The sequence below is a fragment of the Thalassophryne amazonica genome, unplaced genomic scaffold (genome assembly GCF_902500255.1).
Source record: "Thalassophryne amazonica unplaced genomic scaffold, fThaAma1.1, whole genome shotgun sequence".
Taxonomy (NCBI): Eukaryota; Metazoa; Chordata; class Actinopteri; order Batrachoidiformes; family Batrachoididae; genus Thalassophryne; species Thalassophryne amazonica.
In genome coordinates this window covers 16,204-32,406 of record NW_022986253.1, presented here as the reverse complement: position 1 = coordinate 32,406, position 16,203 = coordinate 16,204, and positions in this window count along the sequence as shown.

The following is a 16,203-nucleotide window of genomic DNA, read 5'->3' as shown; positions in this document are numbered from 1 at the left end:
CACTCTGAGACAAGACCTTTCTGATTTTAGAGATATTGCGTAAATGCAAAAAAGCAGTCCTACATATTTGTTTAATATGCGCTTTGAATGACATATCCTGATCAAAAATGACTCCAAGATTTCTCACAGTATTACTAGAGGTCAGGGTAATGCCATCCAGAGTAAGGATCTGGTTAGACACCATGTTTCTAAGATTTGTGGGGCCAAGTACAATAACTTCAGTTTTATCTGAGTTTAAAAGCAGGAAATTAGAGGTCATCCATGTCTTTATGTCTGTAAGACAATCCTGCAGTTTAGCTAATTGGTGTGTGTCCTCTGGCTTCATGGATAGATAAAGCTGGGTATCATCTGCGTAACAATGAAAATTTAAGCAATACCGTCTAATAATACTGCCTAAGGGAAGCATGTATAAAGTGAATAAAATTGGTCCTAGCACAGAACCTTGTGGAACTCCATAATTAACTTTAGTCTGTGAAGAAGATTCCCCATTTACATGAACAAATTGTAATCTATTAGACAAATATGATTCAAACCACCGCAGCGCAGTGCCTTTAATACCTATGGCATGCTCTAATCTCTGTAATAAAATTTTATGGTCAACAGTATCAAAAGCAGCACTGAGGTCTAACAGAACAAGCACAGAGATGAGTCCACTGTCCGAGGCCATAAGAAGATCATTTGTAACCTTCACTAATGCTGTTTCTGTACTATGATGAATTCTAAAACCTGACTGAAACTCTTCAAATAGACCATTCCTCTGCAGATGATCAGTTAGCTGTTTTACAACTACCCTTTCAAGAATTTTTGAGAGAAAAGGAAGGTTGGAGATTGGCCTATAATTAGCTAAGATAGCTGGGTCAAGTGATGGCTTTTTAAGTAATGGTTTAATTACTGCCACCTTAAAAGCCTGTGGTACATAGCCAACTAACAAAGATAGATTGATCATATTTAAGATCGAAGTATTAAATAATGGTAGGGCTTCCTTGAGCAGCCTGGTAGGAATGGGGTCTAATAAACATGTTGATGGTTTGGATGAAGTAACTAATGAAAATAACTCAGACAGAACAATCGGAGAGAAAGAGTCTAACCAAATGCCGGCATCACTGAAAGCAGCCAAAGATAACGATATGTCTTTGGGATGGTTATGAGTAATTTTTTCTCTAATAGTTAAAATTTTGTTAGCAAAGAAAGTCATGAAGTCATTACTAGTTAAAGTTAATGGAATACTCAGCTCAATAGAGCTCTGACTCTTTGTCAGCCTGGCTACAGTGCTGAAAAGAAACCTGGGGTTGTTCTTATTTTCTTCAATTAGTGATGAGTAGAAAGATGTCCTAGCTTTACGGAGGGCTTTTTTATAGAGCAACAGACTCTTTTTCCAGGCTAAGTGAAGATCTTCTAAATTGAATGCCTTCTAAAAAGGCATTATAAAAACAGTTTCTAAAGACACATGATTTAATTTCTGCCCTTGAGCTTTCAAGATTTCTTCCCTCCTCATAAGACCATATCCCCTACATACCTGGAGTTGTGAACCTCTTGAAAGACTTTTGACAGACATATTTGCTTTTTCAAGGTTGTTAACTGCTTCCCTTTGCCCATCAGACAGAACTGCATTGATGACCTCACCACTGTCCCTGACATTTTATGAATTCTGGACCAGACCTGCCTAACTGGGGTATCTGGCCCCAGGGTCCCACAATAAGCTCTCCAGCACTTTCTCTTAGCATCTTTTATAGTTTCCCTTGCCTTTGCCCTACAATGTTTAAAGTTTATACTGTTGTCCTGAGTGGGATTTTCACCCAAAATCTTAAATTCTTGTTTCCTTTCCTTCACGGCCTCATCACAATCTCTGCTCCACCACACGGAACTATGATCCGATCCTTTGGGATCCCCTTGCATGGAATTGTCCGTAAAGCCACATTAAAAATCATTGCACTTAAGGGATCATTAAATTCATCAATAGAACCTTCACCATTAATGTCTCCTTAACTATTTCCAATTTCTACCCTAAACTTACCCCATTCTGCTCAAGCAAAATCAAACCTTTTACTTAAATCCCCCTGGACCTCTATTTAGGATCTTCCAAAGTGACTTAAAACATCAAAATGGTCACTTCCCATAGATTGATTCCTCAGGACATCCCACTCACCCACTCGAGCTAGGGCTGGAGAAATTAATGTCAAATCGAGTTGATCTGCTGTCATTCATGAGCACTAGCCTGCAATTATCCAGCAACTCTTCCACCACAGCACCATTCCCATCCCTTACCTGACTTCCCCAGAGAGGATTATGGGCATTAAAGTCGCCTACCCAGATAACGGGCAGTAATCTTATTTAGTAACTCCTCAAGTTCAGCCAGGACTGAAAGTTTACAAGGATTATAAAATTAACTAAACTTAGTTTTCCCTGATGACTCCACACTTCAACTACTAGACACTCAAGAGAAAGTTCAAGCTCACAGACTTTATACTGGATCCCTAATTTAACATAAGTTGCAGACCCACCACCTGATTGATCAGAACTATCGTTGCACAGACATATGTATCCTGGGACAACAAAATCCAGGTGAGGCTTTAACCATGTTTCCTGAACACATAAAAAATCAGTCTTAACTTCAAAGTCACAGATTCATTTCTTACATTCCTGTCTGTTAGCTACAAGAGTCCTTGTGTTCCACTGGAGGATGCAAAACATCATAAGGAAATTAAACATCATCAGTATCATCGACGCAGCTTCTCGCACACTCTGATGACCAAAAAAACACTTCACCGACAACAACAAAACCTAGGTTAAACCTCTTCCTCCTCCGACTCCGTCCAGCTGCACCACCAACTGTTAGGGAGTGGAGCATTAATCGAGTCTGTCGTATGTTTTCTAATGAGGAAATGAGGAGATCAGGGAAAGGGAGGAAAAAAGTGGAGAAAATGACACTGTGCTATATTCTGTTGAATAAACCTGTTCTCTTTAAATATGTCAATACATGCCTCCAAACTGGTGGTGTAAGTGAAGAAAAAGAAAGTAATCCCTCGAATGTTAAACTGTTGTCTAACAGAATTCTTCTTTGTGAGTTATATGTTTGTCACTCCAGTAACACGTGCTCAACAATCTCTGTTCTGCTGCATCTCAAACACTGACCGCTTTCATCTTTTCCAGTGATGTTGAGTGTTTGATTTAAACCTGTATGACCTATACGTAGTCTTGTGATTACGTCTTCCCTGTGACTCCATCTCTCCTGTCTCCTTGATACAACCTCTCCCTGAATTTGATGTAAAAACTGACCCTTAGATTCTCTGTCCCACTGCTTTTTTCATGTGTTGTTCATTTCTTGACTTCAGATTTACTAAGTGGAGTGTTGATCTGTATTTCTGATTTCAGAACTGCTTTTGCCAGTTGATCAACTACATTCAGTTTCAGAATGAGATGAAATCCACATGAGACATCTTGAAATATTCTGTTATTGTAGTTTAAATAAGCTTTGAAGAGTCTCATTGATCAGATCTGGCCTGCAAATAAATTTTCCATTTGAAATGCTGATTAATGCTGCCATTGCTGTCGAGTTAAAATACTTGTCGTTAGTGATTAAAATTGTTCAACAAGACCAACGATTTTTTTTTAATTATTATTTTGCGCTTTAAATAACCGAGCCGCTGCTCAGAGATGATAATGACTGTGCTGCTCAGTCTCTCACACAACACACACACACACACACACACACACACACACACACACACACACACACACACACACACACACACACACACACACACACACACACACAACACACACACACACACCACAGACCTCATGAATGAAACTCGGTCAATAAAGGATAATTGTGTAAAAACACAGCAGCAGCTGCAGGATGTCTCCACAGCACAGCTGGAACAGATCAGATTATTGTAACTTTCAACACTAATATTTGGGAATGTTTGGGTGTCAGAGTCAGTTTAATACTTTCCTGACATAATTTAATGTTAATTTTACTGGCTCAATATCCTGGTCAGAATGACATTTTAACAGGTATTTTGCAAGTGTTTTTCTGAGTGTGTTCAGTCGTGAATCCCTAATGAAAATGCATTAACATCCGGGAACTTTGTCACTATTTTGCCTGATTAGGAGACGTCATGTCGCTGTCCATGAAGGGACGTTCACGTTTAGGAGTGTGGACTCCTCTTTGATTGGACCAAATCGGTACCCCCCCCAACAACAGCCTGCTCACAACAACAACCCCCACTGCTTCTCTGTCTATGAACCCCTCCCCCTTGACCACACTTTCCAATACGCAACCCCCCCCACACCCCCACCCCAAACCATTTCCTGGCTCCAGTCTGTCCTTCACATCAGCCCAGGTGAGAAATCAACTCAAAAGGATCAAAGTGCAGAAAGCTGCGGGTCCTGATGGTATTACCTCCAGGCTCCTCAGGTCCTGTGCAGACCAGCTGTGCCGGACGGTCAAACATCAATTTCAGTTCAATTTATTTTATTTGTACAGAGCCAAATCACAACAGAGCTGCCTCAAGATGCTTCCCATGTTAATATCTACAATAATATATTAAATTTGATGGGTGTCTTGTGTGACATTATCGCACAGCAACATTAAAACAGTGTAGATTAGTGTACAATGTTTTCTGTCCATAATTTATTCTGTCAGGTGTCTGTGTCATTCATTAAACATATTTAATATTCAGGTCTATTATAAATATTTGAAGATACAGTCCCAAATTCAATGACATATTTGAACATTTTTTAAAAAGTAATGCAATAGTTACTTTCCCTAATAAGTAATTACTTTTATTATGCTGTAACTCAGTTACTAACGCAGTTACTTTTGGGGAGAAGTAATGAGTAAGTATAACTAATTACTTTTTTAAAGTAACATGTCAAACACTGGTCAGCTGTATCCTAATATTCCTGCCAAATTTTCCTCATATGATTCTTTATGGCGGTTTTAACCTCTGCTTTGCTAAACTTTATTTCTGTGTTAATTTCTGATCATTTCAATGAGTTTCTTTCCATCAGGTTCACCTTTTCCTTCTCTTCAACCTCCACATGTGCTGGAACCCAAAGATGGAGAGAGAAGAAAATTAGTGGTTTCATTTAAGGAACAGGTTTTACACAGTGGAGTTTGACATACAGAGATACAGATTTTTTTTTTTTTATTGTCATTGTAACAAGTACAACGAAAGGTAAAGTGCAGCCTTTCAGTGCAAATATAAACCTGAGTAAACCGCACGCAGACTTAAAAAGTCTGGGGAAGAAAAGAAATAAACATAAAATTTAACAGAATGAAAAAGGTATGTCCAAAGTACAAAAGAAAAAAAAAAGAAAAAATAAGTCCGTAGTAGCAAAGAAATAAATTATATATATATATATATATATATATATATATATATATATATATATATATATAAATAAAAAACAAACATATGTACAAAATTGTATATTTCAGTGGTAGTGGATATTGCACATTAAGAAATATTGTGCTCATTTCAGTGGTGTCATGTGACCTGACTCTTTGGCTCCAGTGGCAACAGAGGGACAGAAACACAGAATGTACACAATATTTTATTAGAATATCTTTGAATTACAGGATTGATGGAGATAATATAGTTTTGTTTTTTTACCTCTGCCAATGAAGTTGGAGGAAGTTATGCTATTGTCCCTGTTTGTTAGTCTTGTCGAAGTAATTTGACAGGACTCTGTTGGTGTGTGTGTTGGTTTGTTTGTTTATATGTTTGTCTGTGTGTTTGTCTGTTTGTTTGTTAGTTTGTTCACCTTAAATTTGAAGCATTTTTCATCTGATTGACTTGAAATTTGGTCAGAACATGTAGACTGTCTGTGTGTACATGCCTATTATTTTTGGAGTGATTCCAATAATATTTACCACTGATAATTGGGTCAAACTTCACAAATTTTGGAAAAATAAATGAAAAGCCGCCTGGTGGCAACAACCGGTATTACGACTGTACCTTATTAATGGTCTCAAAACTACCTGTTTCATTTACTTAATAACCGTGTCAAAAGTTTGTGTGAAAAAACTAAACGCCTGCTTTAAATAAATGCCAGACATGGATTAAAAACATTATGTTTTGGAATTAAATATAATGAGTCACTCTTTGTTCTGCTCGTGGCCACGCAATGACGCCAACGTGTCATCGCGTGACCCTTCTAAAGTCACCTGTCGTGTTTTGCTGCAATCTGCTGCTGGAACCGTGTTTTTTCTTGGAATATTTTGCCTCAGCGAGTTCCACTTGCTCCTACAATTATCAGCCTCCAATCCGATACGATTTGTGCTATTTCCTCCATAATTTACGGGTCATTTGAGCATCTTTTTCCAACTGAGTGTTGTTCAGATTTGCAGAATTTCCTGCCAAACGTATTTGATCCATGATCGAAGTGTAATCAGTCTACACACTTCAGAAACGTTTAAAATATGACGGGACAGAAAGGAGTGAAAAAAGTTCAGATGTGCATCACAGCCTTTGTGGTGTAGTTGAGCAGGCGTCCGGCTGCAGGAGGGTTCGCAGCCCACGGAGCGGCTGTGATCTAAAGCGATTCTGTTTGGTTCTTCACACCCAGGGAACTGTGTGAAACGAACACCATCTTACAGGCAACAAGCAGCATTTTGTTCATAAAAACCGTTTTGTCGTCGTCAACAGGCTTCTGTTCAAAATACTTATGAAGTTTGTCTGCTTTCGTCCATTGCTGTTTTTTATCACCGTAATTAAAGACGGTGCAGTTAAATGTGCTGTTGTCACATGTGTCAAACATACGCCGCTTTTCAAGCCGCAATAGAGCCTTAAAAAATGGTGCAAAATACGCAGTTTAGATGCTCAGAACGTATCAAATACACCAGTCTGTGCACGTCACAATGTGCGTAAAAACTTGCGTTAATTCCCTCTGTGATTTGCGCACATTGTGTTGTGCTGTTTTCCACGAGGCATTTTAGTGTTTAACAAACTTTTTAGCACGTCATCAAATACATACAAAGTTGATACATAGATATGCATTTGAAGATATTTATTTTGTGAACATTTGTTGATTTCTTTTACACAAAGTGTTACACATGCACACATTGAGACATGTGCGCTGCTACATTATGATATGAAATCTTGATTTGTATCCAACAACATGATGAGCTGCTCAAACTAATGATAGTCATGGAGCAAAATGGATACAATTTTTAAGGATTTAAAACCATATTGGGACATGAATCAGTTGTGGAAACTAAAAATAGAGCAAAAAGACCTTTGACAAGACTGGTCAGTGAATCACTGGCTTTTCATTTGTTAGTCTTGCTGAAGTAATTCGACAGGACTCTGTTGGTCTGTCTGTTGGTTTGTTTGTTTATATGTTTGTCTGTTTGTTTGTTTGTCAGTTTGTTCACCTTAAATTTGGTGCATTTTGCATCTTATTGACTTGAAATTTGGTCAGAACATGTAGACTGTCTGTGTGTATAAGCCTATGATTTTTGGAGTCGTTCCAATAATATTTACCACTGATAATTGGGTCAAATTTAACAAATTTTGGGAACATTTAAACAAAAAAACACTCTGTGGAAAACGCCGGAATTACAGTTTTCTGTTATCAGATGGCACCGCCTGGTGGCAAAAACCAGAAGTACAGGCAGATGGGCTGTGACCTAAAGCGGTACTCTTTGCTTCGTCACACTCAGGGCTCTGTGTGAAACTTCAGACAACAAGCAGCATTTTGTTAATAATCACCTTTTACGTTTCCTCGTCGTCATTCCAACAGGCTTCCGTTCAGGTAAATTACTTGAGAAGTTTGTCTGGTTTGGTGCTGAGCCGTCAGGAAACAGCAAAATACTTGTAACTACAATATTAAGAGGGAATAAAAAGTAGAGAAGCTTTTTTCCAGCAGTGAAAAAACTTTTAAAATAAATATGACGGCACAGAAAGGAGTGAAAAAGGAAAAGTGTCCATCACAGCCTTTGCAGTGTCAGCAGCCACAGTCAGGCTGCGAGAAGGTTTGCAGCCCGCAGAGGGGCTCTGATCTAAAGCGATTATCTTTGTGAAACCTACCACCATCTTCGAGAGCAAAAACAAGCAGCATTTTGTTCATAAAAACCATTTTGTCGTCATTCCAACAGGCTTCTGTTCAGGTAAAATATTTTGTAGCATAATTAAATATGGCGCTGTTAAATGCCACGAGACTGTAAAATGAAGATATTCTAACTGTTTAATTGTGATGACAATGACTTAAATAAAAAAGAAAAGAAATTGCATTTTGTGTGGTTACAGCAGCAGCAGGCCGGCAGAAGTCACTGTGATCTCCATTCGGTTCCTGGCTATGGACAGCCAACAGTGCCACAAATACACCACTTTTAGACACGTTTCACCAAAAATATGCCGTATAAAACACAGTTTTGTCAGTTATTACGGCACTTTTTATGCCGTAATTAAAGACTAACGAAAGAAGTAATTAAAATGTGTCAAAAAATAAACAGTTTTTCATGCTGCAGTGGAGCCCTTAAAAAATGTAAAATATGCCGTTCAGATGCACACGTGTAAAATATGCACATCTGTGCACTTCACAACGTAAAATAATTATCTCCAGCCTCCTTTTCTCTCATCCACTGAACTTGAAGTGTTTGTGTCCAATCGCTGATCAAGACGAGCAGACAGAATCAGTCCAGCACAGATCTCTTTGTGGCAAAGTTTGCACCTGTTATGTCATTTAACATGGGCTAAAATTTTGGGAGTTTGGCAGGAAAATATCTCATAAATTAACATCCTCTTTTATACATCGTTTCATTTTTTTTTTATCAAATACGTTTCCCTCCTTATTTGTTTTAGGGATTTTACGCATCTGTTATGTAATTGTGGCACAGCAATCAGACTCATGTCTGCCGTTTGTCTTTTCAGGTTCGAATCCAACGAGTGGCATGTGGCCTTTTTTTTTTTTTAATTTAACCAGAAAAACTCCCATTGAGATTAAGAACATCTTTTCCAAGGGAGTCCTGGTCAAGATAAACAGCAGCAAATACAAAACACAGTTACACAAAAAAAAGGCAAATAAAAAGATAATAAAAATTTAAATTACAAGCGATAAAAAAGTGCATATTATGGAGTTGGCCTCAAGTGCTCTTAATGTGGATTTAAAAGCGCTCAATGAAATTAATGCTTTTAATTTCCACTCCGCTTGCAATTTATTCCAGGCAAAAGCTGTGGAGTAGACAAAAGCCCTCTTCTGTCCAGGCACATGGAACAGAGTTGAAACACCGCAATGAATAACTGTCCCATCAGCATAAAAATGCAAATTAGCATCTGACACATTCAAGCCCAAAAAGTTGGTTTGATTATGTCACGGACCGTGAGTGACATGTTTAGCCGCATGTTCTCCCTGAATTGCTGGCTGTCTTGAGTGGTGTCCAGAAAATGAGGTGGGCTTCATAGATAATTGGCAAAGCTTCTGGAGAAAACCTGGTCTTGTTAGGAGAGACGGCATCCATGCCACTTTGGATGGAGCAGCTCTCATTTCTAGAAATCTGGTCAATTTTCTTAAATTCTCCAAACCGTGACTATCCAGGCTTGGGACCAGGAAGCAGAGTTGTAGTCTTACACACCTCTCTGCAGCTTCTCTCCCCCTGTCATCCCCTCATTACCCCATCCCCGTAGAGACGGTGCTTGCTCCCAGACCACCAATAACCAGCAAAAATCTATTTAAGCATAAAAATCCAAAAAGAAAAAATAATATAGCACCTTCAACTGCACCACAGACTAAAACAGTTAAATGTGGTCTATTAAACATTAGATCTAGATTAGATGCACTGAGTGTTTCTCTTTTTGCTCTGTATGCACCACTCTGCATTTAATCATTAGTGATTGATCTCTGCTCCCCTCCACAGCATGTCTTTTTCCCGATTCTCTCCCCTCAGCCCCAACCAGTCCCAGCAGAAGACTGCCCCTCCCTCAGCCTGGTTCTACTGGAGGTTTCTTCCTGTTAAAAGGGAGTTTTTCCTTCCCACTGTCGCCAAGTGCTTGCTCACAGGGGGTCGTTTTGACCGTTGGGGTTTTTCCGTAATTATTGTATGGCTTTGCCTTACAATATAAAGCGCCTTGGGGCAACTGTTGTGATTTGGCGCTATATAAATAAAATTGATTTGATTTGATTAATAAATAAAAGGGGACCCAAAACAGAACCCTGCGGCACCCCCTTGTAGACAGTAACAAATTCAGAACACAGACAATCAGATTTAAAAATAATAATTACCTTTATTTAACCAGATAGAATTCCATTGAGATTGATCCTCTTTTGCAAGGAAGACCTGACCAAGAAAGGCAGCAGCACACGTCATAGTGGACGGGTTAACATCAACAGGAGAACGATGGTGAGAAATAAAGTACAATCAACTTGGTCATAATAACATTGTACATGGTGTAAAGTATCAGGCAGACTTAGGGCCTTGTCCCACTGGGGAGAGGATTAATTGCGCATGAATTGAGTATACAAAGTACGGGCGTTCGTTGTCGTCTGCAAAAAAAATGGCCAAAAATGACAAATGTCCCAGTATGAATTACGGATATATTAATAATATATAGCGAATATATGATGAACAAACACAGTTGTATAACGCATGTAATGAGGAAACGGATCAGACGCATTGCGTTTATCACGGCAGTATTACGGGTGTATTATGATGCATCGCGCACGTGTTGTGTGTGCACGGGCATCTGCATTGTGGTCATAAATGAAGTGCACTCGGGCCGTCGGCATCACTATTCACACCAACAATACAGGACAAGTTGATTGGAGTAAAGAAGCAGTGAACAGGGCGAGTGGTGACGTCAGCGGATCGCATCAAAGCGCAGCTCGTCTGAACGATTATAACAAGAAGTCAATCTGTTATAAACAGGAATAAATACTGTAACAGCTGCAGACAAGGAAAAAAAATGCAACTGTTTTATCAAGCCTGACAGTGTAAACAATTCAAATAATAACCTTTTTAGATGGCTCAAAATGCTTTCTGCAGCGGGAGCCGTTCGCACGTTGCAGCTTCCTCTGATTCAGAAGGTGATTAAAGCCGTTTTCAACAGCCAATTTGCAGAATAAAATGATTAATCTGCCATGAAATAATTATTTTATATAGGCAGCATCCAGTGCAGAGCGCGTCAGCCGGTAGAACAAAGAACGGCGTCCAGCCGTGAACACAGCGCATCTGATTTACATCCGCCACAAATCAGATGCAAAGCAGACGTAATAAAAAGGCTTTATTCGTGGCCAATCTGTATGCAGTCACTACAAGTTATTTTAGTTTGTGATGTGGACATGATGGGCACGCAAAATATCCATTTTACACACTGTCCCAGTCTGCTGCCAAGCTGCAAATCCCTGTCAGTTGCGGATATCAGCAGATGACGGCGAATATACAACGCATAGATTGAGTATGTTTGTGTATGTATGGAGTATGTAAGGCGGATGTCATCTGCAGCCAAAATTTTGTGCAGCTCAAAAATCCTGGTAACGGAAAAACGTGCCTCTGCGGAAAATTGCAGACGTGTGCGGATGTCGGCCGACTCATACAAGCATGTTTCATGCATATTGCGGATGTTAAGCGAATATGAGCCAATTTTGTGTGCAATCCATACGCAAATCCTCCTAAACGCCAGTGGGACAGGGCCCTCAGTTTGAGAAACATTGGCATTGCACAAACGAATCCCATTTGCGATCTCATTAAATAAACTGGAAGGTGTTCAAGGAAGTCAGTCTGGACAGTTTCAGTTCAAATTGGAGAACATTCCAATCAGAGGGAGCTGAAAAACTAAAGACAGAGATTTAATGATGGACTCAGCGATGGTAGTGTAGAAGTTCACCGTCATTGTCTGTGGCAGGTTGAGCTTCCTCACCTGCTGCAGAAAGTACATCCTCTGTTTTACTCTCTTGATGAGAGCTCTCTTGAACAAGCTGGAGCTCAACCCATTCAAGACAGTGGAGATGGTTGTGGACTTCAGAAATAACCCAGTCCTGTGTGACTCCCCAGTTGCCATTGTAGAGTCCTTCTGCTTCCTGGAGATCACCATCACCAGGACCTCAAGTGGGAGCTGAACATCAGCTCTCTCATCGAGAGCAAAACAGATGATGTACTTTCTGCAGCAGCTGAGCAAGTTCAACCTGCCACAAACAATGATGGTGAATTTCTACACCGCCATCACTGAGTCCATCATCTTTGTCTGTCACCACTAATAACCTAAACAGCCACAGAAATTTAGGAAAGTTATTAAATCTCTCTGTGAGGAAAAGCTCTCAATGACATGTTATCAGTGTTGCCAGAGTTACTTTGAAAAAGTAATCCAATTACTGATTACTCCTTGAAATAGTAACTTAGTTACTTTACTGATTACTCAATTGTAAAAGTAACTAAGTTAGATTACTAGTTACGTTTTTAGTTACTTTCCCCAGCTGCCGACAACAACCCACCTCAACATGACAATGATACCTGTTTTGCCAAAACTTACTTTATAGTCACCCTTTCTTGACTTCAATGAAAATAAATACTTGTATTATAAAAAGTAAAATGAAGACCTCTTTCTTGACGGGCAGGAGGTATGGCTTTCCACAAAAGACGTTCCTCTACAAGTGGACTCCCCGAAACTCAAAGACAGATACATTGGACCGTTTAAGATCCTCAAAGTCATCAGTCCTGCCGCAGTGAAGCTCCAGCTCACAGCTTCACTGCGGATCCACCCGGTTTTTCATGTCTCCAGAGTGAAACCATATCACACCTCACCCCTCTGTGCTCCCGGACCGGCGCCGCCTCCTGCCCGGATCATCGACGGGGAGCCGGCTTGGACTGTGCATCGGCTCCTAGACGTCCGCTGGAAGGGCCGGGGTTTCCAGTACTTGGTGGACTGGGAGGGTTATGGACCTGAAGAACGCTCCTGGGTGAAGAGGAGCTTCATCCTGGACCCAGCCCTCCTGGCCGATTTCTACCATCGCCATCCCGACAAGCCTGGTCGAGGGGGGGGTCCTGTTGTGTGGGCCGCTGAAGAGGAGGTACTGCTGGCCCACTACCAAAGGGCGCCCTGCCTGAAGTGTGGGCTTCAGGCACGAGAGGGCGCTGCCGCCTCACAGGAACAGCCGGGAGTGACAGCTGTCACTCATCAACTACCACAGCTGTCACCAATCACCAGGTCATCACCCACACACACAAAAGCCGGACGACATCTCCACCTTGTCGCTGAGATATCGTCTACCTCTAAGGTAAAACTCTCAGCCGTTATTGTGCCTAACGCACGTAATCTGTGTTTGATACTTTTACAGACTTACCTGTTGATTACTCTCAGCCGGAGCTGGGGTTTGCGGATTGTGGAGGAGTCGACGCTCTTCACTCCTCACACCAAACCTGATAAGTAATTCTTCAGGCTCTGCAAATACTGTGTGCTTGTTTTGAAGGTGGAGGTGTCTTTCCCACCTTAATCAGAAACCATTGTTCCAAGCTGACTGTTTACTGGGTGTGTTTTCACACACTCATATCTGTTCCTCTGCTTCCTGCCAGCAGTACCAGATCTGACAGTCGGAGACGGTGACCACCTGGGGACTCAGGACTTGGCGGTTCCAGTATCCTTCGGGTTCGGTGGCAGTGGAAATCGTGTGGGATCCGGTTCTTCTTGGGCCGGACGTCTCTTATCCTTGAGCCTACCCACATGTCACCTTGTATATTTTGATTGTAACCCAAATTCTGTGTTTGTCTGTATTCTCGTGCACGTTTCACAACAGTAAAGTGTTGTATTTTTGGCTCATCTGTTGTCCGTTCATTTATGCCCCCTGTTGTGGGTCCGTGTCATTACACTTTCCCAACAGATTTATTGGATTAAAAGTTCATCAAAGAAAGGGAAACAGTTTGTTGCAAACAGAGTGATGGAGATACAGACTTTGACACCACCAGAACAATGGGCACATTGTAACGGGAAACTGAACCCAGCTGATCTCACAACCAGAGGCCAGTCTGCTGCAAAGTTGAAGGACGAAGAGCTCTGGTGGTCAGGTCCAGCATTTCTGAAAGAAAGGGAGTTTACAGATACTTCAACAGAAGCAACAGAGATGCTTTCAGAAGAAGAGGTAAAAGGGGAACTAAAGGCAAGTCAAGTTGCAGTGCACCTCAGTAACAGTGAAAGAGTGCAATCTGAACCACTGTTGCACCTGGAGAAGTATAGTAAACTGCAGACTATGTTAAGAGTGACTGCATGGATTCAAAGGTTTCTTCACAACTGCCGCTCCAAGCAAAAGAAAGGTGGAGAATTAACAGCAGAGGAAATGTCAGAGGCGGAGAAGGTATGGATTCACGAGGCACAACTTCAGAGTTTTGAAAGAGAAAAGAACTGAAGGCTGAAGAAAATGTGCACAAAGACTCAAAAATCAGATTTCAAACCATTCCTGGATGAGCATGGTCTTATCTGTGTAGGTGGAAGGCTGCATCAGATGCATGAGTTTCAAAGAGCAGCACCCATGGTTGTTACCAACAACTCATAGATTTGCAAAACTTCTGATCAAGTACAGTCACGAAAATGTCATGCATTCAGGTGTGAGACACACTCTTGTTCACCTACGAGAAAAATACTGGATTCCACGTGCAAGACAGTCAAAAAATGCATCTCAAGCTGTACTGTCTGTAAAAGATTTATGGTAAAGGCAGCACAGCAAACAGCTGCACCACTTCCTAAGGACAGAGTTACAGAAGCACCAGCATTCAAGATCACTGGAGTAGACTTTGCAGGTCCACTGTTTGTAAGGTCAAAGAATACTACAGAAAAGGCGTATGTTGCACTTTTCACCTGTGCAGTAACACACGCAGTCCACCTTGAATTAGTATCAACCCTAACAACAGAAAGTTTCCTCTTAGTACTCAAAAGATTCATTTCACGGAGAGGACTTTGCCGAGTGATCTACTCAGACAACGCAAAAGCATTCAAGCGAGCAGAACAAGATTTAACGGAGCTGTGGAAAAGCTTGAAGGAGCCCGATCCTGCTGGAATATTTTTCTGAAAAGGGGATCAAGTAGAAATTTATTGCAGAGAGAGCAGCTTGGTGGGGTGGTTTTTGGGAGAGATTAGTGCGCTCTGTAAAGGGGTGTCTCAAAAGAGTGATGGGCAGAGCTTCTTTTAGTTTCGAAGAGTTAACGTCTCTCTTGTCAGAAATAGAGGCCACTGTTAACTCAAGACCACTCACATTTGTGTACAGCGAGTCACAGGAGCCACAGCCTCTGACACCAGCACATTTTTTGATCGGGAAAAGACTCACCTCTTTATCCCCAAAACCTTTCTCCTTGCAAGGTCAGACAACAAACGCGAACAAAGAAGAGCTGACCCGAAGATGGAAGTTCCGTCATAGGCTGGAAAATGAATTTTGGAACAGATGGAGAAAGGAATATTTGCTTGACCTGAGATCAGCTCACACTCGTAAAACTCTGAATTCAACGCAAGTCAAACCCGGAGATTTAGTTCTCACTGGAGATAACAAGATGCCACGCCTGACATGGAAAATGGGACTTGTCACAGAAGTGTTCCCAGGAAGAGATGGACTTGTTCGATCATGCGCTGTGCGCACTCCAACTGGGGCAGTGTTAAAAAGACCTGTTCAGTTACTGTACCCCTTGGAAGTAAACGCTTGAACTGTCTTTTTTGGGGGGGAGGATGTTGAATATTTGTTAAAAGAAAATGAGTTCATATTTACAGGTTGAATAAAAAAGAAAAGGATTTGTAATGTTTCATATTAAAAAGGGTACAGTTAAGTTAAAAAAAAAACAGCCTATTTTTATGGCATGAGTATATTTTTTGGGTTTAAACAATCTATTTACATTGATATCTGACATTTTGTTGAACACTAGATGGCGCTTGTGTTTCATGTAAAATGAAAATGCTGTCTTGAACCCACAAAAGGAAGAATTTCTAGAAGCTTCTGAAAGTACGTACGATGCAGCAGTTCCTTTTTTGTCATGCCTTGTTTGTTTATTAGTAAAAGAAAAGAACAGAAAACGAAAAGAAGGAAAGTCGACTGTTTCCTTTCTAAAAATAGATGTTGCAGCTGGGATCTCAACAAGAGGTATGGTATTCTCATGGTCAGTTTGTTCGGCACCATGATGTCGTTCCAAAAACTTTTTCCAAAAAGACACTATCACGTAAGGACCAAATCCACAGAGAGAGCAGACAGCTGTTGGGGGGCAATTTTGGGACTATAACAATAATTTAA